This window comes from Rhinolophus sinicus, chromosome 2, assembly GCF_057876585.1.
Source record: "Rhinolophus sinicus isolate RSI-liver-muscle chromosome 2, RSI-T2T, whole genome shotgun sequence".
In the NCBI taxonomy this organism is placed as follows: Eukaryota; Metazoa; Chordata; class Mammalia; order Chiroptera; family Rhinolophidae; genus Rhinolophus; species Rhinolophus sinicus.
Genome location: NC_142502.1, coordinates 140,518,035 through 140,539,637, shown reverse-complemented (window position 1 = coordinate 140,539,637; position 21,603 = coordinate 140,518,035). Strand labels below are relative to the sequence as shown.

General features: G+C 43.7%; 1 protein-coding gene and 1 pseudogene across 5 annotated transcripts in view; both read right to left on the bottom strand.

Moving 5' to 3' along the window:
• ASPRV1 (aspartic peptidase retroviral like 1) overlaps nt 1-21,603 on the bottom strand; it is a 91,082-nt gene that overhangs the window by 41,134 nt on the left and 28,345 nt on the right. The window contains exons 1-2 of one of the 4 annotated variants that reach the window (XM_074332114.2): nt 20,200-20,264; nt 14,178-14,249 (exon numbers count right to left, since the gene is read on the bottom strand). The exons of 1 other annotated variant lie outside the window; for it this stretch is intronic. The gene's annotated coding sequence lies outside the window, so the exon portion shown is untranslated. Of the gene's footprint in view, nt 1-14,177; nt 14,250-20,199; nt 20,289-21,603 lie in introns of those variants that run through there. 2 more of the 4 variants (XM_088796111.1, XM_019718566.3) reach the window with 2 other exon arrangements.
• Nucleotides 2,961-20,259, bottom strand: LOC141571560 (small ribosomal subunit protein uS8 pseudogene; annotated as a pseudogene). Its single transcript, XR_016020442.1, has 3 exons — nt 20,200-20,259; nt 14,178-14,249; nt 2,961-9,028 (listed from the first exon to the last, which is right to left on the bottom strand). The product of XR_016020442.1 is annotated as a small ribosomal subunit protein uS8 pseudogene (transcript).

Genomic DNA, 21,603 nt, shown 5'->3' with positions numbered 1-21,603 from the left:
AAGAAATCTGCCTATCTGTAAAACAATATGACTCTTCTCTAAATGTTTTTATTTTAGAAAATATACTTTTTATAAAATGTTAACATGTAAGGAATTTATTACTGTTACTTAAAAAAATAATAAGTACTTTTAAAGCCTCTGTTTCTAGTATTTGTTTCCATATTTGTTACATGGTAAATATCTATAGCTACAGACTACACAAAATTTTTCTGAATTCCTCAATAATTTTTAAGAGTGTAAAAGGGCCCAACACCAAAATATTAAGAGAACCACTGATACAGACCACCCATTCCTGTCTCCCAAATTTTGGGGCTTACCTAACCCTCCCACCCACTTCTCCAGAGAATACAGTTATAAAACTTAAAAAACAAAACAAAACAACCACTTAACTGAAGAAGAGGTAAGACAGTAGGCACAGCTAGCTAAAGAGAGAATAAAACCCTTTTCTTCTCTTCAAAATAATGTTCCAATTTAAGGGCCAAGACCTGGTAAGCGGCCCTACCAGGCTATGCTGTTTTCATCCACAACCCACGTGCCCCCTACTGCCACCTGTGGGAAAAGGAAGACTGGGGTGGAGGGCTGAGGAGGTGTTCAGGTGCTTTATCGCCCTCACATTCCGTATTGATGTGACACAAGCACCAACGACGTAAGGCAGGTGGATCATGTTTTTACCAGTCACAGTTTACAGGGGAGGTCTGTGCCTTACCTAACAGCCGTCAATAAAAGTCAAGTTGGGAGCGGCAGCCTAGGACTTGGAGTCCAGGGTTCCCTCTACTAACTCGAAGATACCTCTCTTTCCCACTCAAGCCTGGAGGTCCACCATTAAAGATGCATTATTTTATGTGTAATTAAGGTCTTTTCCTATGTTTATAAGCCACATAGATTTTTTTTTTTAATTGGGGAATATTGGGGAACAGTGTGTTTCTCCAGGGCCCATCAGCTCCAAGGCAAGTCGTCCTTCAATCTAGTTGTGGAGGGCGCAGCTCAGCTCCAAGTCCAGTCACCATTTTCAATGTTAGTTGCAGGGGGCGCAGCCCACCATCTTATGTGGGAACTGAACCCACAACCTTGCTGTTAAGAGCTTGCATTCTAATCAACTGAGCCATCCGGCCGCCCCTAGATTTCTTTTTTTTTAATCCTTTGTCCAGTCTTTTGGGTAACTAGTCATTTTATAATAATTTGTAAGAGAAAGTGACCCTTTGATGGGGGGGGGGAGACCCCCCTCCCCCTCCCCTTGTATTACTTTTCAGTTATAAAACAAGTTTTAAAATGATTAAAATAAATGAAATACAAGACAAATAAAGATAACACAAAAGCTAGTTCTTAGAAAATAAAATCGACCTCTAACAAAACTAATCATAGAAAGGGCATGAAGCATTAAATAAGGGATACTGGGAATGAAAAAGGGAAGATAAAATACAGTAGAGATGTAAAAACAAGAGAAGACTACAAAAATTTTATGCTAGCAATTTTTAAAACTTTTTTTTCACTTTTTTCACATTTTTGAAAAAAATTCAAAATTACCAAAATTGACTAGAGAAGTACTAGTCTTAGTAATACTTCTAGTGGTAGCAGAAGTAATATTCTGGGGTCTCCTCTTAAAGTGCGAACCACTCAGCACGGTAAGTGCTAGTGAGTTCCTTCTTCACTTGCCTCTTGTCACTAAGGAGATGGAGGGGTCTTTGGAGCCTGGGCCCATCTGGTTGGAAGGAAGAGGGTGCTGAGAGTACAGAGCAGGGGCTGGCACTGCCCCTTGTTTAGCATCCTGGTGGCCTGCAATCATTACCCCAAGGCTGTACCAGGCTGCCAAGACAGCCCCCACTTGCTTCTCCAAGACTTGGCCTCAAACACCAGATCCTGCCCAGCCTATCAGTCCCGGGGGGCAGACACACAAGCCTCCCCGTCAATCTGGCTTTGCTCAGCCCCAGGCTCAGCCTGCAATCCCCTCCTCCCTTGCCTCCTCTCCTCCTACCCCTCCTCCTCATTCCTCCCTCTTTCCTTCCTCCTCTCCTCTTCTTGCGGCTCCCTGCCTCCCCACCCTGCCCTTCATCTTCTGTTGGAAGACAAAGAGTAGCTCCAGGTGTGGCTGGAGTCACCTCAGGTGCCATACCAACTCTCCCCGCGTCCCACCTTCTCCCTACTCCCACTGCCGGGACTTCCAGCCAGAGGGAGTTGCAGCAAATAGGTGGAGTCCTGAGGCCTAACCCTATGCCTATCTCGGCCCATTCCCCAAGCGCACTTCTGAGTCTGCTGCCAAAATGAAACAGAGAAGAGGTCCCACAGGTGTGGTGATATGTGCAGTAAAGGGAGAGTTGTCTACACTGAGCCTTGGCAGGAGAGTTAATGTAAGACAGCTACCATTTATGTCTTACACTGTCTGTGGTCCAAATGAATGTCCCACATATACGCGTATAAGCATTACTGTCTCAAATTTGTCAATGCAGTTGGGTCAATAAAAATTAAATCTATTTAAATATGTTACTCTGTCCATATGAGCATGAGACCACCAGTTATCTCAAGCAACAGACCTAGAAGCACCCCCACTAAAAGGTGTGTGGCTGTGTGCATGTGCGTGTGTGCATTGGGAGGGGGGATTCCATTAAGTATTTTAATGATAAGAGTGATCAAGCTTCTTCAGGAAAAGGATGAGGGTGACTAATGTACCCACCATTGCTGTGCTCAAGCTGTGATGTCTCCTTATGGTCCTATCCATGGGGGGTAAGAGTGGGAAGAGAATGTAACAGAGAGTTGAGTTTAGGGGAAAAGGGTTCATTTGTGGACCTTGCTAATGATTTTAGTCCTGGATTGACTCAGGCCCCTAGCAGCCCGTAAGATAGGTATTTCAGTGGACTCCTTACCTTGCTTCAAAGCTTCAGGGGTGGGATGGGATGTGGAGGGCAGATACTCACTGTGACCTCCAACTTCTGCTGACGACCTGGTGTGGAATGGCCAGCCTGTCCAGATAACAAAAAACTGATGCTGCAATGACACTGACCATAATAGAAGCCAGGACACTTGACCAGACATGTTCAAGTGCATCAATGGACACAGTGGATTGGAAGAATTAAAATCTGAGCCATACCAAATGTTTGGTGGTCCTTGTAGACTCAGGGGTGTAAGTTAACTCAAAACCTCCCTCTGTGAGTGCCTCCGTATTCGGGAGGGGGGGGGGAACATAGTAGGAAACCTGGTGTATTTCGATGTGAGCAATCAGCCCTTACAAGTCCTCCTTCCAAAAATATCCCCCCTGCTCCAGACTCACCTGACACCTAAAATTTCACCATTAGCAGGTCCTTAAAGTTACTCAATAGGTCTCTAGAAAAACACAAAGATCTTTTAACTCAGAGTGGGGGGTGGAGATTAGTGAGAAGTCACACAAACCAATGATAGCCCTGGAATTCATAGATGAGGGGCTTAGAGGTGGCAATCCAGTGGGAAGAGGGAGAGGTGGAAGCAACCCTGGACTCTACCACCGCAACAAGAGAAACAAGCAGAGCACCAAGACCACAGAAATCAAGACAGAGGAGTCCTGGACTTGGAGGGGTGCGGGCAGGATGTCAAATTCAGTCCCTTTCCTCTCTTAGCCATTTTGCCAGTCAGAAGCAGGCAAACACTCCAAGGCTGAGCTGAGGAATAGCCTCGAGGGTCTTAAGTCCTCTGAATTCTCTGTAGGCTCCCTTCTCCCCCCCAGAAGGCGGAGGAAGGGAGGTGTAGCACCTTGGGCCAAGAATGGCAGGAAAAGGGCAGAGTAAATTGTGGGCTGGATTGTCCAGTCACATGATTTGTTCTCACTGCTTCTGGTCACGTAATCTTTTTCCCTCCTCCTCTGGCCTCTCCCTCTCCTCCTTTCCCCTCCTTTTGCTCTGTTTTGATTTGGTTAAAATAGATGCAAACTCTGGTCTTTTCTATTTTTAATACCCAGCCATTACATAATCCACACCGTAATTCCTGACTTGAAAAACTATTGGCAACAGTAGAAAATCCCCAGAGTTTTAAACAGGAAAAGGATTATTACAGCACAAAGCCTTTGGCAGTTTTACTGACTGGTAACCGTCTGTAATCGTCACTTGCCAGTGGAAGTCACATGAGCCCTGGGAAACATTCTCCCCACCTCAGGGAAAGCCGGCTGGGGGAAGGGGTGAACTGCAGCCCCAGCTGGGGGGGGGGGGGTCTTGGAGCTCCTGCTGGGCCCAGGCGAGGGCTGAAGGAGTGAGCTTCAGCTCAGCACCCCCTCCCGGGGCCACCTTTCATTGCTTTTGTTTCTTGCTTGACAGTGAAGTCTCCAGCATCCAGGACCTTTCTCTCATCAGCTTCTAGGCCTTCCCAGAGCCTCCAACACATCCCTGAGCAAGCCTGAGTAAAGGGGGACTATCCCAGTTAATACATGATTTTATAAAGACAGAGGAGCAAGGAAGACTGCTTGTTACCCACAGAGACCTGACCGGCTCCCCTACAAGGCTTTCCACAGATTAGGCCAACCACCACACTACAACGATCCAATAAAAATATAAGGACTAGAGGTTTTGTGAAAGGTTTAACAACCAAATCAAAATTATCTCATTAAGACCAAATTCTGTGTGTGTTGGGGGTGTAGGCAGTGTGGGAGATACAGAGGGGACGGGAATAGCTCTCCCTGAGTGCCAATTCTGCCGCAATCCTAACCCCAATAATCAAGGAGGGTCAGTCCAATTTGGGTAACTACGTGTGACAATTCCATCAGTACATGTTTGCTGAATGCCACACACTGGACTAGCTGCTGGGGCTATAACAGTGAGGAAAAATCACAGCGCTCATGCAACTGCCAGGTCAGTGAGGGAGATGATCAAAATACTGCATAAGCTTATCATCATTACAAACCATGACAAAGGGTCAAGAGGGAAAAACTCAGGGTGTTGGGACATGCAGGATAGCGGGACCTGATATGATCTAAGGGTTTTTTTTAATTCAGCACCCCACCTTCCTTCACTTCCCGTCCTCCCTGTAGTTAATATTTACTAGATTTCTTCTATGTACAGAGGATAATGCTAGGTTCTTTATATGCCAGTCTCATTTGATTCTTACAGCAAACTTACAATTCAGCACTTTAAGACAAAAGGACCTGTTGAGAAAGACCGAACCACACTTTGTAATGAGAATTGCATACAATTCATAACGTGAATAAAGACTCTACTGGCTGCAGGTGACAAAAATCCAAATCAAACTTTCAAAGGGGTGGGGGGGAAGGAAAGCCCAGGCCCATGTAAATGAAATGCTCAGGGTTAGACTAGTGTAAGGCATGGTTAGATGCAGTTGCTGAGAAGATGTCCTCTAGTCTCCGTTTCTCTCCACCTCACAGCTCAGCTTTCATGAGTTGGCTTCACATTCCCCTTGGGGTGGGAAGTTGGTTACAGCAGCCTTAGGGCTATGTACATTCTATAAGCTTGGCAACCCAGTTGGAAAAGAAATGAGAGTTCAGTGCTTAATAGTTCCAACAAAAGTCCAGAGTCATGACTGGCCTAGATTTGAGACCATGCCCATGCCAACTGCTGTTCTCTGACTGGCATATGTGTCCTCCATCTAGAGCCAAGGGATCCTGTCTGAGAACAGGGACAGAGGGGTCCCCCAAAGGAAAACCCAGGGACTCTGACCTAAGAAGGGAGAAGCGTGCTCGGCAGTCAAAGCCCGCTCATCTCCACTGTCCTCAAACTTCGCAGCTCCAGTGGATGTTAAGACTACACAATAGGTTCTTCCTCCCCAAGGAATGAGCAACAACACTTGTACAGTGTGGCACTGGCTACATTTGCCCTGGTCCCACTTCGGCTGCTTGGGGACTTTGGCTTCTGGCTTTCGGGCACCCTTTTTTAGGTCCTTGCTCAGAGCAGTATTCAAGTCCTAAGTCTTTGTGGCAGACTTTTCCTACTTCTCGTCACTCCCAAGTGATGTGTCCTACTCCGCGCTAGTGTGGCTGAACAGGCTGCAGCTCTCTGACTCTGACCAGTCTCCTCAGGACCTGTGTAAATTACAGGGAGAGAAGGGAATAACGAGCCCTGTGTTGGAAAGTTCTGCTTCCTTTTGGGGTCTGAAGTGAAAATTGCTTTCATTGGGCAGAAAGAGGAATATCAGGATAGTTCCTGGAGCATCCAACAAATAGACCTCCACAAGAGGGTCCTTGAGGGGGTGGGGGGCATCACTGTCAAATGTACTGAGTTGCATAGCACTATCACAATCAGGTGTCAGCTGCAACAACCCTGCGCTCGGGCATCTGCCTAGATCCCCCTATCCCAAATTCTAAGGTAAGTCCCATGACCCTCCCACAATTTCTACAAATCCCCGACAGCTAATGCTCTTAACAGTCCCTTTTGCCTCTGACTCCATCTCCTTCTGGACTTGTGATCTCACTCACATTTCATCTTCTAAGGCTGGTCTCCTCTCTCTGCTCTGAGCTGTCCCAGATGTAGGACTCAACTCCCTTTTCCCATGCTTTACCAAAAAGAAAAAATACACACACAAACTTACTCAAAACATCAGACTTTCCTGAAGTTATGGAGAGACAGAGGGGTTTTATATTACCATGCTACTTGGCACCTTCACCCTCTCTAGACGCTTCTCACATTTGGGAGGGGTCTGTCCTTCCCTCAGGAAACTAAGTTCCCCTAATATTATTCAGAGGAGCTTAGCTCTCCATCCTCCTTCCACTGATGTCCAAGGACCCACAGCTGGTGTCAGCCCCATTATGAACCATCCATTCCAGGTTCCACCGCTGACTAGCACTGAGGAACAAAACGAAGTTTGGAACTTTCACTCTCTCACTGTCACCATTCTGTAGTGATGAAGCAAATTTAATGATTCTTTCCCCTACAAATATGAATTATGCCACCCCTCTTTAGAACAGAACTAGCTGCAGTCAGTTTTAGTTTTAGATAAGTTTCTACAGGCATACCTTGGAGATAGTGTAGGTTTGGTTCCAGAATTCCTCAATAAAGTGAGTCACACAAATTTTTTGGTTTTCCAGTGCACACACAAGTTGTGTTTACACTACACTGTAGTCTATTAAATGTGCAATAGTATTATGTCTAAAAAACAAAGCACATACCTTAATTTAAAAGGACTTTACGCTAAAAGTGCTACCATCATCTGAGCCTTCAGTAAATCATCATTTTTTTGGTGGTGAAGGGTCTCGCCTCAATGTTGATGAAAATACAACTGTCTGAAAAACTCAACAAAGCGAAGCACAATAAAATGAGGTATGCCTACATTACTCAATGTAAACTTTCCAGCTCAGAGAAAAGCCTATGTTTCAAGTCCAAAACAATTCACATATACCTGTACTAGGGCCCACTGACACTAAGGATGTGATTAAGGAAAGCAGTATTTCTGTCCCAAAGGTGTTACCTGCCTTTCAAAGACAATGTTTATGTTCTTGTGCTGCCCTGTGATGAGATTCCTGTTGTTTCCAGGCTGGCGGTCTGGAGCCTCAAACCCCAGTGAAATAGGCAAAACTAGTTAGCTTCAATGACTCCTTTCATCTAGGTTGATGGGGCCTGAGACCAAGTTTAAAGCAGCTAAGAGGCTTCTCCAAAGGAAAGGCAAGGTCAAGTGCAAGGAGCGGGTTTCCTCCCAAGACCCAGGCCGGCTCTACGTCTTGCCTTCCTGGGCCACTCAAGTAATTCCAGTCCCTTTCCAAGGGGAAAGAGCAAGCAAGACCTCCCAAGCATAGGACGCTCCAGCCCCTGCCACTGCATCAGAGGCTGGAGGCAGAGAGGCTCTGCAAGGCTGTGAATACTACTAAAAAGGAGCAAATCCTAGGAAGGGAGAGTGCTGAGCTTTGAATTCCTCTGTTCATCACACCAAAAAGTGCAACAGCAGACTTCATGGCCCACTAGCCTCCCTCAGGAATCCTTTTAGTTCCTGAGAAGGGGGGGTAGTGAAAGGTCCCTAAACTCTTGTCAGAGGTTAAGATTTATAATACCAGATTAAATAAAGAGAATAAGAAGGTGAGGATGAGGAATAAATCTTTTATCTTACATAAACGAAGATGAAAGTTGATGTTTCATTATTATTTGTATTCTTTGCTCATTTTCTATTGGGTTTGTTGTCTTTTCCTTACTGATTTACAGGAACCCTTTATAGATTTTTTTTCCATTGAGGAATTTTTATTTGCATGTATGTATTACATCCCTAGAAAAAAGAACCCCAGGATTTTCCCTCCTGTGTGTTTTCGTCTTGCTTCTTCATGGTCCCTGATGCCCACTGAGGTTGTCAGTACAATGAAACCAAATTGGCGGGACGGGAGCAGGTTGTTCTGCCATTTTTCTAGACCTCTGAGTTGCACATCAAATCTGGGGCTGATCACTCCACACTTGTTTAACCTGCCCGTGAGGTTCACAACAATTTTCCCAGATCATCAATGATTTCACATTCACCAATGTCACCATGCTTCATCATCACAGTTAGAAACCGGACAATGACCTTGGAGCACGGCCTAATGAGAACTGGCGTTTGCCTCTCTTCTCGGCATTGCTGATGCTCCTGAGAACATCGGCCAGGACATTCATGCGCACCATTATGGCCGTGTGGAAAGATGGTGGCAAGTGCCTTTCTAGATTATAGATGTTAATTTAATCCATTGTCTTTTACACGTATTGCAAAAGTTGTCTCCCAGCCTCTTGGTTGTCTTCCAGCCTCTTGGTTGTCTTCCAACTTTGTTTACAATGACTTTACCCAGACAGAAGCTCTCATTTTTAGGTGGCAAAACCAGTTACAAACGATTTAGAAAGTACCACCATGGGAACGGCCCCCGGAGCTCTGAGACATGCAGCCTCTCTGCTGGGGGCCGCACAACCTTGTTTAGGTCCCTGTGGTAAATGGCGGATGAGGCAATCGTTTTCTGAGCTCCTCACATCTGGTTGTATAGCCAGGCGGTAGTGTAAATGGATCAAGTGAAGAAGGAGCAAAAAGAATTGTCAAGATTTTGTTTTCAGCTGTTTGGAGGCTTCTTTCTTAAATGGTTGGAGTCATGTACTAACAATGTCAAAGGAATCCTGAATCACTGAAAATCCAAAAACATTTTTATAAACAATAATCTGAGTGTTTTCAGACTCTTTCAAACTATGTGGGCCTTAGGGCATTATTTACTGTTACCGTACGTGGAGGTAAAAAATTCCAGACACCACAGAAATAGAAAGGCTCAAGAGTCCATGACTCCTAGAATTTTAAGCAGGGAACCTTTACAAAGTTTCCCTTCAGCCTCTCACAGAAGATTAGCACTGGCCCAACCTGATCCTGAACAGTTCAAAAAAACCCTAATGGCCAAATGGGGTTTTGCCTGCAAGAGTACTTAGTCCCTGTTCCTGCAAACTCTGCGTGAAGGCCGAGTGCTTTGTGGAGGTCCTCCCACTTGGCCAGAACTCCCCTCCCGTCCTCCCGCAACTATGAGACCTCCATGGTATTTGCGCAGGCAGTACAGAAAGCAGGCCTAAAAGATGGTTCTGGCCTCCTTCTCCCCAGCTGAAACCTGACACTCCTTGCGGAACTTGGTTTCTGGGCAATGAAGGTTCTGCCATAACATCATTCAGCAGTAACCAGTGGTACCAAGAGGAGAAACAAAGCCATTATTCCTACAATCTTACCAAAAAAAATCCTTCCTTTGCTGAGGCCTGTACCAAGCAACTGCACTCCTCCTCATTGCTGTCAATGACTGACCTCTTGGTCACCAAGGACACGGGCCACCTGATCAGAGTCTGCCTTTCCACTCCAGTCAGACCCTTGCCTGTCGTGACCTCCTATGTCCGCCTATATTTCTTTTTTTTTTTCACTTTATCCCATCTGATACTTTTTTTAAATTTTATTAAATCCAACTGAATGGGAGAAGATTTTTGCAAACAGTGCCTCCGATAAGGGGCTAGTATCCAGAATATACAAGGAACTCATGCAACTCAACAACAAAAAAACAAACAACCCAATTGAAAAATGGGCAGAGGACTTGAAGAGACATTTCTCCAAAGAGGACATACAGATGGCAAATAGACATATGAAAAAATGCTCAACATCACTAATCATCAGAGAAATGCAAATCAAAACCACAATGAGATATCACCTCACCCCAGAATGGCTATCATCAACAAGACAAATAGTAACAAATGTTGGAGAGGCTGTGGAGACAAAGGAACCCTCATACATGGTGGGAATGCAGACTAGTGCAGCCGTTATGTCCGCCTATATTTCTACCTCTCCTTGTCTGTACTTCTATAGCTTCTGTTCTTCAACAGCATTGAGACGTTCAGTCCCTGATACGCGCTCCCCAGCACACTGCTGCCTATCCATCCTCTCCTGGACTCACTCGTCTCTCTAGCCAACTAGATGACAACCACTGTTACCAATATCCTAGACGCCCCTCCCTCCAAGTTTACCATTTGCCCCACAAAACACAGCTCCTATAGGATAGAATGCCCTCTGCTTTAACCCCTTAGTTGCTAAGTGCTGCTAAAGCAACCACTGTCATGAGAGCTGCTTCCTCTAGAAAGTCATCATCTCCAACATTAGCTGGGTCTTCAGCACTGCTCAGCTACATGTCCACAGATTAGCGCCATTGGCACACGTTTTTAAAAACCAGGCCACTGTCCCCACTATTCCCTGCTCTTATCAGATAACCTCAACTCCTGCCTAGAGAAAACAAAACCCAACAGAAGGAAACTCCAACTTTCTGTCTCCCTAAAATCTTACAAAATTCCTCTGCCCCATCATATCCCTTGCCACCATCAAATGAGACTTAAAAATGCTCAACAGAGTGCTAGCAAATGTAGGAAAGTAATCAATGATGGCAGTGATAGTGGTGACGGAGTCACCTTACTGGTAGCCTCGTCCTTTGTTCAGTTCAAGTTGAATCTCTGCACCGGTGCTCAGTAGCCCCTTCTCCCCAGGTGACATGATCAATAATTTTTATTTCTTTCAGTCTTCACCTTCTCCCTCTTTACTAGCTCTTTCTCCACAACACAAGGACATGCTCGGGTCTCAAAAAATAAATAACCCTCCCTAGATCTTGTGTCGCTCCTTCATCAACTCTCCTCACTTCACAGACGAGCTTCTTGAAAGAGTGGCCTCCCTGCCTGGTCCATCCCCTCCCTCCAGGCGCTAGCTGCAAAGGTTCTGTCTAGTAGAAGAGAGTGGACTGGCCTTATTTCCCAAAGGTCTGCTCTTTTGAAAATTTCTTTAGAGATTAGCAAAAAAGCACAGTGAAAAGGAATATATTGTGTTGCTATTAATTCAGTTTTAATAATATAAATGAGAATAATTTTTAATAGGAATGAGAACAGATTTTCCTTTGTATCAACACTACCTCTGACTAGAGTAAAAAGCAAGATTAAACAAAGTGTTCTTTAACTTCCCTGATTCTCTAGATCCAAAAGCTAGAAACAATCTCTCCTCTCTCTGACCTCCCACAGTTAAGTCTATAGTTGCCATATCCTATCACTTTATCTCAAGTTATCATAGAACTCTCTGCAGTTAATAAATTTTTGATAAATGAATGAATGGACTTTACAAGCACCTATTATAGTTCAGATACTTCTGACTGCAAATCAAACTGGCTAATTAAATCAGCCCGATCCCACCCCAAAAAGCCTCCACTGACATTTTGTTAACTGAATATTAGTCTTTTTTTTTTAACACATTGGATATAATAAAGTTGCATTCAGTCATTCATATCCAATAATTTAGGTTTTCACTTCCCTAAATGTGCCTTGCAAAGTCTCAAGTACTCAAGTACCATGTCGTCTGGGTTCAGTCTGAAAGGACTAAGGTAAAAGCGAGCGAGGCAGGACTTACTCCATCTGAGGGATATAAGCAGGGTATCCTGGGGGAAGGAATGCATGCATTTTTTCCCTCCCTCACCTGAAAAATGCCCTCAAGAAATAGAAATGCTCTTCCAGGTGGGACTGAGACTTCCTCTCACGCAGTGTCTATTCCCCTCTGCTTCAATTTCTTTCACAGACTCTGAGTGTCACCTCCTCATACAGCATGGCTTTGCCCTTGCTGGACCTCCCAAAGTTTACTCTTTTCTCAAACAAGGAGGTTTGCCTGGAAAGTGTCAGAAGTTTTTTTCTGATGTGAATAACTGCACATTACTTACAGCATGAAAATCAAATTTTATTTTGAAAATTAGGTTCAACTCTTAAAGAAACCCAGTGGTAGATCCTTTCATGATATGAAGACTCTCCAGTCCCCCAACCACCCCAATGTAAGCACCAGACCATCCGCATGAGATCACTAATTCTCCTAACACAGGAGATGGAGACTGGCGTCCGGAGCACCTTCCGTAGCACGGCCACGCCTGCTCCCACAGTCCCTCTGAAGAAGCCAGTCCTTCTAGGCAGAATTACGGGCTTGGAAGACTGTGCTAAAAGTACAAAGGTGGCTGGGCATGCATGCCAGGAAACAGGGCAGGGCCAGGTGACAGGTCCCAGTCTTTCTGGAGCCACATCCAGAACCTCCCAGTTTTCTTAACCTTCTTAGAAGGTATAATTTCCAGCAGGACCAAAAATCGCCAATGGCACACGGCCAAAGGGCAGGGCCAGGCTGGGTAAGCAAGAGCCCGCAATGAGCCAGATGGGCGCCTGATTTAGAATCCACACACTGAGGAGGAAGCGTGGTTGTTGGAGAGCCTCCTACAGAGGACTTAGAAAGTAGCTGCCCTCTCTGGGTAAGATCCAGGTTGCCAATACCGTGTTTCCCCAAAAATAAGACTGGGTCTTATATTAATTTTTGCTCCAAAAGACGCATTAGGGCTTATGTTCAGGGGATGTCATCCTGAAAAATCATGTGAGGGCTTATTTTCCAATTAGGTCTCATTTTCGGGGAAACACAGTAGGTAATCTCCTACCTCCAGAGCCTTCCTCATTTGCTCCAGAGACTTTCTCAGCAGCCTGATCTTTTTAGAAGGAAAGATCATGTGACTGGGACTCAAGTGACACTAGCTTACTGGTTTTGAAAACGTTCCTTCTCTGTGAAGTCATCAGCTCACAGAGCAGAAACTTCCCATGGTGCCTGCATTTCCTCCCTCCCCGCTACAAAACCTGAAGGAAAGACTAGTCCCAAAAGCACCCAGCCAAGCTGTAGTGTGAGGTTGTGGGAAGACTGTTCCACGCAGCTCAACAAGCCTCAGGAAGAAAGGCTCCTTCAGTCCTTCACTCACTCACTTGTTCACTCACTCATTCATTCAACCACTGCTTCCTGATTGCCCACTAAGCTCCAAGCACTGGGGTGCAAGGATGCTTTGTAGGATTCTTAGTGGACATTGGTCTAGCAATTGCCTGAGAACCTCTTTAAAGTGGACCCTGTTAAGAACTTCTAACAAGAAATAACTGCTTTTTGTGTTTATGCTATCAGAATGGGTTAGCTAAATAATTTAAAACCATAAATACGATTGTCAGTTGGAAAACTGAAGTGACTTAAGAGACTTTTGATTTTTTTACTCATTAAAGTGGGTCCTCTTAGGATCTCTACCAGCTAGCAAGCACACACACACAAGTGAATTACCACGTGATTCCAAAAGTAAACAAACCTAATGACTTCGTAAAAACGTTTTTTTCATGTGATTGATTCAGATAAGCCCTTCCCTCATGGGCCAAAGTCAATATGCTTTTACTGTATTACTTTCAAAAGAATGAAGCCAGAATTCAATAAACCACTAAGCCACTACACTAACTCTGCTGTAAATAAAACGGCCAGTCTTATTTCCAAAACACCTCGAGCTATTTACAGACAGATTAGGACTATTTTTCCCCTTGAATTCAACAGAGAGCCAACATTCTCTAGTTTAGAGGAATGTCAGGGCCTACTAAGGCCAGGGGACAAGGCAGTGACTCTGAGTGACATGGTGTCTTCCCTGGCACTCTCCTTCCTCCCACCTCTTAACTGTGGGTACCCCCAGCTCCAGGCTGCAGCTTTTGCTCTAGTCTTTCCCTCCTTAGAAAATGCATCTCTAAGACATGGATAGTAAAGAACTGAGAAATGGAATTTGAGGCCTGAATACCAGAATTTGAGTCCGAATTCTCCTCTTTGAGCCTCAGAAAAATGGTAACGCATAGCATACAGGATTGTGTTAGCTAAGTCACCGTATATAATGGCCTTTGTAAACGGTAGTGATTTCTAAGTAATGTCATGGCAGTTGTTTTTCTATGACGATGACTGCCCACTCCTACCTCTCCTCAGGCTCTCCTCTCAGGTTCCAGCTGAGACCAGTGCCACACACTCCACTCCAAGGTCCATCAAGGCTGCCAACAGGAAAGAGAAAACCAAAATATAAACACCCCTCCCTCAGGCATCTCAAGTCTAGAGAATCCCCACTTCTACCTATTTCCTCTAGTTTAGAAGTACCTTTCTCTCTAAGTGGGAATCCTCAGCCTACAAAACATTTCCTTTTGGATGTACCTCTGGCCCTTCAAATTCAACTCCAAGAAACAAATTTGTTTCCCCTTTCTAGAAGAGTGGTTCTCCTTTCCAGTTACCCCCATTTCCGTCATGACAAGTCATTTTCCAACTTCACAGGGTACACAGACACCTTTGCATTATCAGTGACTTGCTTCTCTTTCTTCTTTATCCTCTTCCTGCCTGACAGACTATCAAATCAGTGTTTACTTCCATGGACTGTCCCTCAGACTAATTCTTTTCCTTATAATCCCACCACTTACCCCAGTTTGTGCCTCATTATTTCAGGCCTGAACTCCCAAGATAGCTTCCTAACTGATTTCTCTAACCTCATTTTTCACTTCATTCATTTCACACATTCACACTACAAAACCTTCCGCAAACACTGCTTTTATCACCACTATTCATTACCTAGTCCACCAAAGTCAAATAACTGTACCCACCACCCTCAAGTCGGAATCTATTTCCTATTTTTTTGAAGTGGTTCTTTTTTTTCTGAATTAGAAAAGATAACTTATGTTACAATGTGCTGTATGAATTTTTAAATATATACACGTAGCTATGGCCATATGTATTTTTTTCAGCTAAAACAGGTTCAGACGCTATACATTTTTTCATGTATATATTGTAGCCATCTTTCCATACCAATAATTATAGATCTATTTCATTTATCATTGTATGGACATAACATAATTTATGACCAATCCCCTATTGATGGCCATTTTGACTGCTTTATAAACTCTATAGTAACAAATATCCTCATACATGTATCTCTGCACACTTGCCCTTGGGAGAAATACCTAGAAGTCAAATTGCTGCTTTAAGAGCATGTGCACTTTAAATGTGATACATATTCCCAAACTGAACTTCAGAGAAACTGTATTAATTATATTCCCAGCTACAGAGTATGAGTTCCTGTATCCTCAAACCCTCACCAGCAATAAATATTTTCTTCTTTTTAATATTTCTCAATCTAACAGTTGAAAAATTGTATCTTATTTCTATTTGTGTTTTCTGGATTCTAAGTGAAACAGCCCTTTTCTATATGTTTTATTGGTCATTTGTATTTATTCTTCTATGACTTTGGCCCATTTTCTTTTTGTGATTTTTATTTTTTCCTATTGATTTGTAGGGCTTTATGCACATTAGAGACATGTTGAAAACTCTTTGTAACCAGTTTGTCGTCTACTTTTTATCTTGTTCATGGTGTTTGTTGTAATTTTTTTTTTTTTAGATACCTCATCACACTTTTTCCTTTATAGTTTCTACCTTTGGTGCCATGCTTAAAAAACTATTTTCTAGTATACATATTACTTTAGTTTTAGAATTAATTTTGCTAGAAGGTGACAGAAATATTTTTCTTTCTTTTTTTTTTTTAATAGTTGACATTTGTCCCAAACACTATTCTTTCCCATTGTAACTTAGGGCCGTTTCTGGGCTTTCTAATCTTTTCTGAGCTCTGCTGCCAAACAAGAATTCTTCTTTCCATTCGGACTAGCTTTTTCATTGCCCACAATAGGTTGCATGTAGGTTGTATATTTACATTGATGTCCTTAACTGCAACATCCTCTCACATTCTCTCCACAGTTCCTTCAAAGCAAAACCATTCCTGGGGTAATAAGAAGTAAATGCTATCGAAAACAAGAAATGCTTTCCAAAGAGGTAAGATAATGTAAAAGAACACATCATAAATTCTACAAATCCTTTGTGTGGCCAAAAAAGTGGAGAACTTTTTATTCAGCAGAGCCCTTACTTAGGTGGGCTGTGGACATACAGAGGTGAGTTAGGGAGGGAAAGTTAGAATTCAAATGCTTTGTATAACAGAGAAAGAAGTATTTGGAGTGCTTAGCGACAAGAGAACAAGGAAGGTTTGCTGAGAGGAGAAAGATAAGATTATAAGAGACCAAGGCCTTATACCTGGGTGATGTGAATAAGTGATGAATCCCTAATGGGAAGGTGGGCAAAAGTACTTTAAGGGACAGGAATAGACAGTATTAGAATTCGAGTTGCTTGCTTTACTACAATGTAATATACTCTCCATTACCCAAACCTTTAATAAAGTCTGCTACACGCACAAAGGCTTTTACTGGGAAATATCTGAGTTCTACATCTGGGTCACTGTGGATGAAAATCGGTAGAGCATGCTTGAGACAGTAAGACCATCTATAATCTGAATTAATTTAGTGAAAGCAAGAGCTCAAAATTAGAGTGACCATAAATACATGAGCTTCTAGGAATTTGAAGAAATTTGGGAGGAATCAGACTTTCTACAAGTTGTAGAATGACACACTGAGCCAAAATTTTAAGGGAAAGGATGGTTTCAGCTAACACTAGGATACTCAATCTTCACAACATTTTAAAAGGAACCAAACTGCATGAGGTTCAGTGGTGACTTACAGAAGCAGGCAGCGGGGAAAGTGCTAATTACTCTTCTTGCCCAAGAACCAAGTTGAGGGTCATATGCCCCATCCCTTCTCCACGCCGCATGCTTCCAAAGGGGTCATGTAATCCCTATCCCACCTAGGATATTCTTGGTCAACTATCACCTCTTCCATGATGCTTTCTCCCAAGGTTTTAGAACTTGGATGCTTCCTTTCCAGAATTTCCATTTTACTTAGAATCTGAACCTCACTTTAACCTTTAATTGTTCTTTAAGTTTTTTATTTTCAATCTGTTAATTGCTCTGTGAAATTCAACGACAGATGCCTTGCAGACAAGAACCACAACCTAGAATGGAGAGAGGGGAAGAAAGATGGAAGGAAATCACCCACCCACATCCTAACATCTTACATTATACTCAGAGCCTATTAAATTTCTGGTGGGGTAATAGTATACGGATGTAATAAAAAAAATATGGTGAATGTTTAAATTTTAAAAAATTATTACAGTAAAAGACATATTGCCATTAATTCCCCTCAAAATATTCTCCCTCGCTTCCAACTCACTTATCCCATCATTCTTGCCACTTTCTGAAGCAGTTCTAGAAGTCCTCTTTTGTGAGTGTCTTTACAAGTGTTTAAGAAACGATGTGCAGGGACGGCCAGATGGCTCAGTTGGTTAGAGCACGAGCTCTTAACAACAGGGTTGCTGGTTCAATTCCTGCATGGGATGGTGGGCTGCGCCCCCTGCAAATAAAGACTGAAAACAGCAACTGGACTTGGAACTGATGGGTCCTGCAAAACAACACAGTTCCCCAACATTCCCCAATAAAAAATTTTTTAAAAAAAGAAAAGAAACGACATGCATAAAAAACAGCTTGAGAAATGGGCAAACGGTTTCATCCTCCATCACGACAACACTCCATGTCACACATTGCTTCTGGTACGTCATTTTGTGTCAAATAAAAACATTACATTGTGTCCTCATCCACTTTATTCATCGGATCTGTCACCATGTGACTTTTGGCTCTTCCCCAAAGTTAAAAGGACCATGAAAGGAAAATGTTTTGAATTGCTTCAGGACATCGAGGCAGCCTCAAAAGCACAAATAAAGACACTCACGAAAGAGGACTTCCAGAACTGCTTTAGAAAGTGGTAAGAATGATGGGATGGGTGTGTTGGAGGTGAGGAGGAGTATTCTGAGGAGAATTAATGGCAATAATTCTCCTCATAAATTTTTATTTAAACAGTCATCATATTTTTTGATCACACCTCATAAGATAGTGACGTAGAAACAAGTTTACTAATGACCCTGGATGGTGATGCTCCTAAGTCAAAGAACAAAGGAGGAATAGAAATAGGAAGGAATACGAGAATGGGGAGAAGGGGATGGGTTGACAAAGAATATAATTTGGTTTCGGATATGTTGAGTTTAAAATGCCTAAGAGGCATCCAGGTTATGATGTCAACAGTGTTTGGCCACTGTGAGTCAGAAACTCTGAAGAGAAATTTAGACTGGAGATAGAGATGTAAGAGTTTCTGACATATTAGTGGTTGCGAAAACCGTAAGCATAAATGACACCAGGGAGGGAGAGAAGAGAGCTAAAAACAGAATCTTAGGAAATGTGTTTATGTAGGGAGCCTATTAGGGAAAGACTAGTAGGGGAAAATAGGCTTTCTGTTGTTATAGGCATAGGCCAACTAATACTTATAAGGGCCTATAGACTAATCAAATATCTGATTGGTTCTATTTAAGATCTCTAAATGCCCATTTCAAGCCCTCCTCCCACCTTTCTGTATGTTAGCTCACTCCCTGATTTTCATAGTTAAAACCATGGTCTTTCAGAGGAAGTGGCAGAAATGGACCAGTGCCATAGGCCAAGGCCCCTAGGGTGGGGCTTGTGGGTGGAGGATGCTACTTGTTGGATGTTCAAAGAACATCATACCTAAGGGTAGGGTCAAAGCTGAGCCTGTCTAGTTTGTTTTATGATTAGCTCAGCCAACTAAGTAAAGATCAGCCAACTACAGATCTTACTCATGACAGTAAAGACACATACCTCAGAGTCTCAAAGAGACCTAGTAATTTCTTAATCAAGAGTCTTAGAGATTTCTATCTGCTTCAAGTAGTCTTTTCCAATCTGTTCTGGTTGGGAATGGCATAAAGAGGGAAGTGACTGGCTTCTTCTCTGGTTACCACCTATGCCAGCCGGAGCTTCTGGTACTTGGTGACCCACCCTACCAGATTTAAATGACTCTCCGCCTGCAAAATTAACCTGGCCACAGAGCATGAGTTTATTTCCACTGAAGGGTTGAAAAAAAGTTATTATAGTCTGGACTGCCCAGGAGCTATAAAACAAGAGGTATTTCATAACGTAGAAAATGTACAGGCCAGCCCGGTGGCTCAGGCGGTTAGAGCTCCATGCTCTTAACTCCAAAGGCTACCAGTTTGATTCCCACATGGGCCAGTGGGCTCTCAACCACAAGGTTGCCAGTTCAATTCCTCGAGTCCCGCAAGGGATGGTGGGCAGCGCCCCCTGCAACTAAAAATTGAACACGGCACCTTGAGCTGAGTTGCCACTGAGCTCCTAGATGGCTCAGTTGGTTGGAGCGCGTCCTCTCAACCACGAGGATGCTGGTTCAACTCCCGCAAGGGATGGTGGGCTGCGCCCCCTGCAACTAGCAACAGCAACTGGACCTGGAGCTAAGCTGCGCCCTCCACAGCTAAGACTGAAAGGACAACAACTTGAAGCTGAACGGCACCCTCCACAGCTAAGATTGAAAGGACAACAATTTGACTTGGAAAAAAGTCCTGGAAGTACACACTGTTCCCCAATAAAGTCCTGTTCCCCTTCCCCAATAAAATAAAAAAGAAAAGAAAAAAAAGAAAATGTATAACGTCACACCCTTTCCATAAAAATGGGCTCCATCCCACTTGGCACTGATCCCCATATGTAAAGTCAAAATCCTAAACTACCAGTGAGACTTAGACTGATGCTGAGATAAATAGTCCAAGATAGTGCTAGAGAAATCCTGGAAGAGGATAAATGGGGGGAAAGAAGCCTCAGACAAGCCCTCCTTCCTTGGATTCAGAAGCTAAAGATCTTACTCATGACAGTAAAGACACATACCTGTGGCCATGATGTCTGTGGCCATAATGGCATCACCCCATCACCACTTCCTGTTTCAAATGCAGGAAAAGGGAAGAGGATCCAGATGTGGGAGAAAGAACGTAGAATCCCTACCTCCTCCCCACCTTACAGCTCGTCCAGGTCAGAACTGGCCTTATGCAGACACACAATAATGGTGTCATGCCAGCAGAGACCGTAAACGGGAGCTGTTCAGCAGGCAATGTTCAATGGAGAGCACAAGGAAAGATTTCCTACCCCCAAAGAATTTTTTTTACTGATTGTCACATTACCTTCACCAGGAATTCCTCCATTTGATATCCATTCTTTTGGGAGAAAGGCTCAGACTTTCCAAAACTATGCTCCACCAAACTCCACATTCTGTGAAATTCAGAAAAAAATGGTTCTCTAGTTAAAAAGTTTGGAAAATGTTATATTCTCTATCTCCCTTTTGGAGCTTTAGACATGCATATTTAAAGCTCTTTTTGAGGTACAGGCAGCTGGAGAACTCACATGAAATTCAGGACAGGGCCCTGACTAAGCTATGAGCCTTGTTGCGGAAGTGCAGCTGGACAGACCAGCATGATATCCAATTAGCCCAAAAAGTAGTGGGCAGGATTCAGGGTGGTCAACACTGGGAGACCTGTACCTGAGTAGGAAGGACTCTACCTACCAAAGCCTAGATGCTAGAAAAGGCTTTAGTATTAGAGAAGGGACCTGGCCTAATAGAGGCTGGAAAGCAATGGCCACGCCCCTGGTGAGGGTGTGACAGCAGAGCTGTAGTCCTGGACAGGGCTGGGGATCCAGGCAGGGCGACTGGACAGAGCTTGACCCTCTTAGGAAAAAGCCGAAGGTGACGCGGAGGGGAGGCAGAGACTGGTGGACAGAGCTGTCTCTCAGGGCACAGGACACATGCCCAGGAGACTCCCCGGGGGGTACTAGCTCCAAAATCTTGGTGAACAGATCCAGCTCCTTCACTAGATTTTGTGTATGGGGCTATTGGGGAAAGAAGAGCCTGCAGAACATCCAGAAACCTCCACAGAGTTGTGCTGATTTCAGTAAGGAATAAGTTCCAGACCCTGCCAAATTTAGGAGGTAAGGGGTAGAGTCAATTCCTAGGATAGCCCTCTAGGGAACTGTGTGGGAAGAAATGAGTAAGAACTCCAGAGGCGTAAATGAAACCAAAGGTCTGATCAAAAGGAAATGCTCTAGACTTAGGATAAGAATGTGGACGGGTAGAAGCTGAAGTCTGAGGGTGAAGAACATACATGAACCCCACTGTAAGGAGCTGGGAAGGCACTGAGATTTGATTTGGCCTGGGGAGGAAAAAAATAAAAAATGAACAGTGAACTTGGAAGGCTCACTCTCTTTGGAGGAATTCAGCCTAAAAATGTTATAGATCTGAATTATAGGTGCTATGCTGGCAGCCTCTGGATTAGCTACTTTTGCTTCACAAAGTTAGTGGACAAGGGGGAACTGGATCTTTGTATGGACACCCCAAGTGCTCTGTCATTGCTTTTGACATGGCTTATTTCTGCTTTCCGGTAAAGCCCTATTCTCAGCACAGCTCATTGGGAAATCAAGACCGGAAGTTGTCTATGACCAATGGCCACTGAGGAAGTGCCCTGCCCATGTTGTCTCTTTTACGACACCATTTTACATCATTTCTGCGAAGCTCCCTCACGCTTCCTAAAATC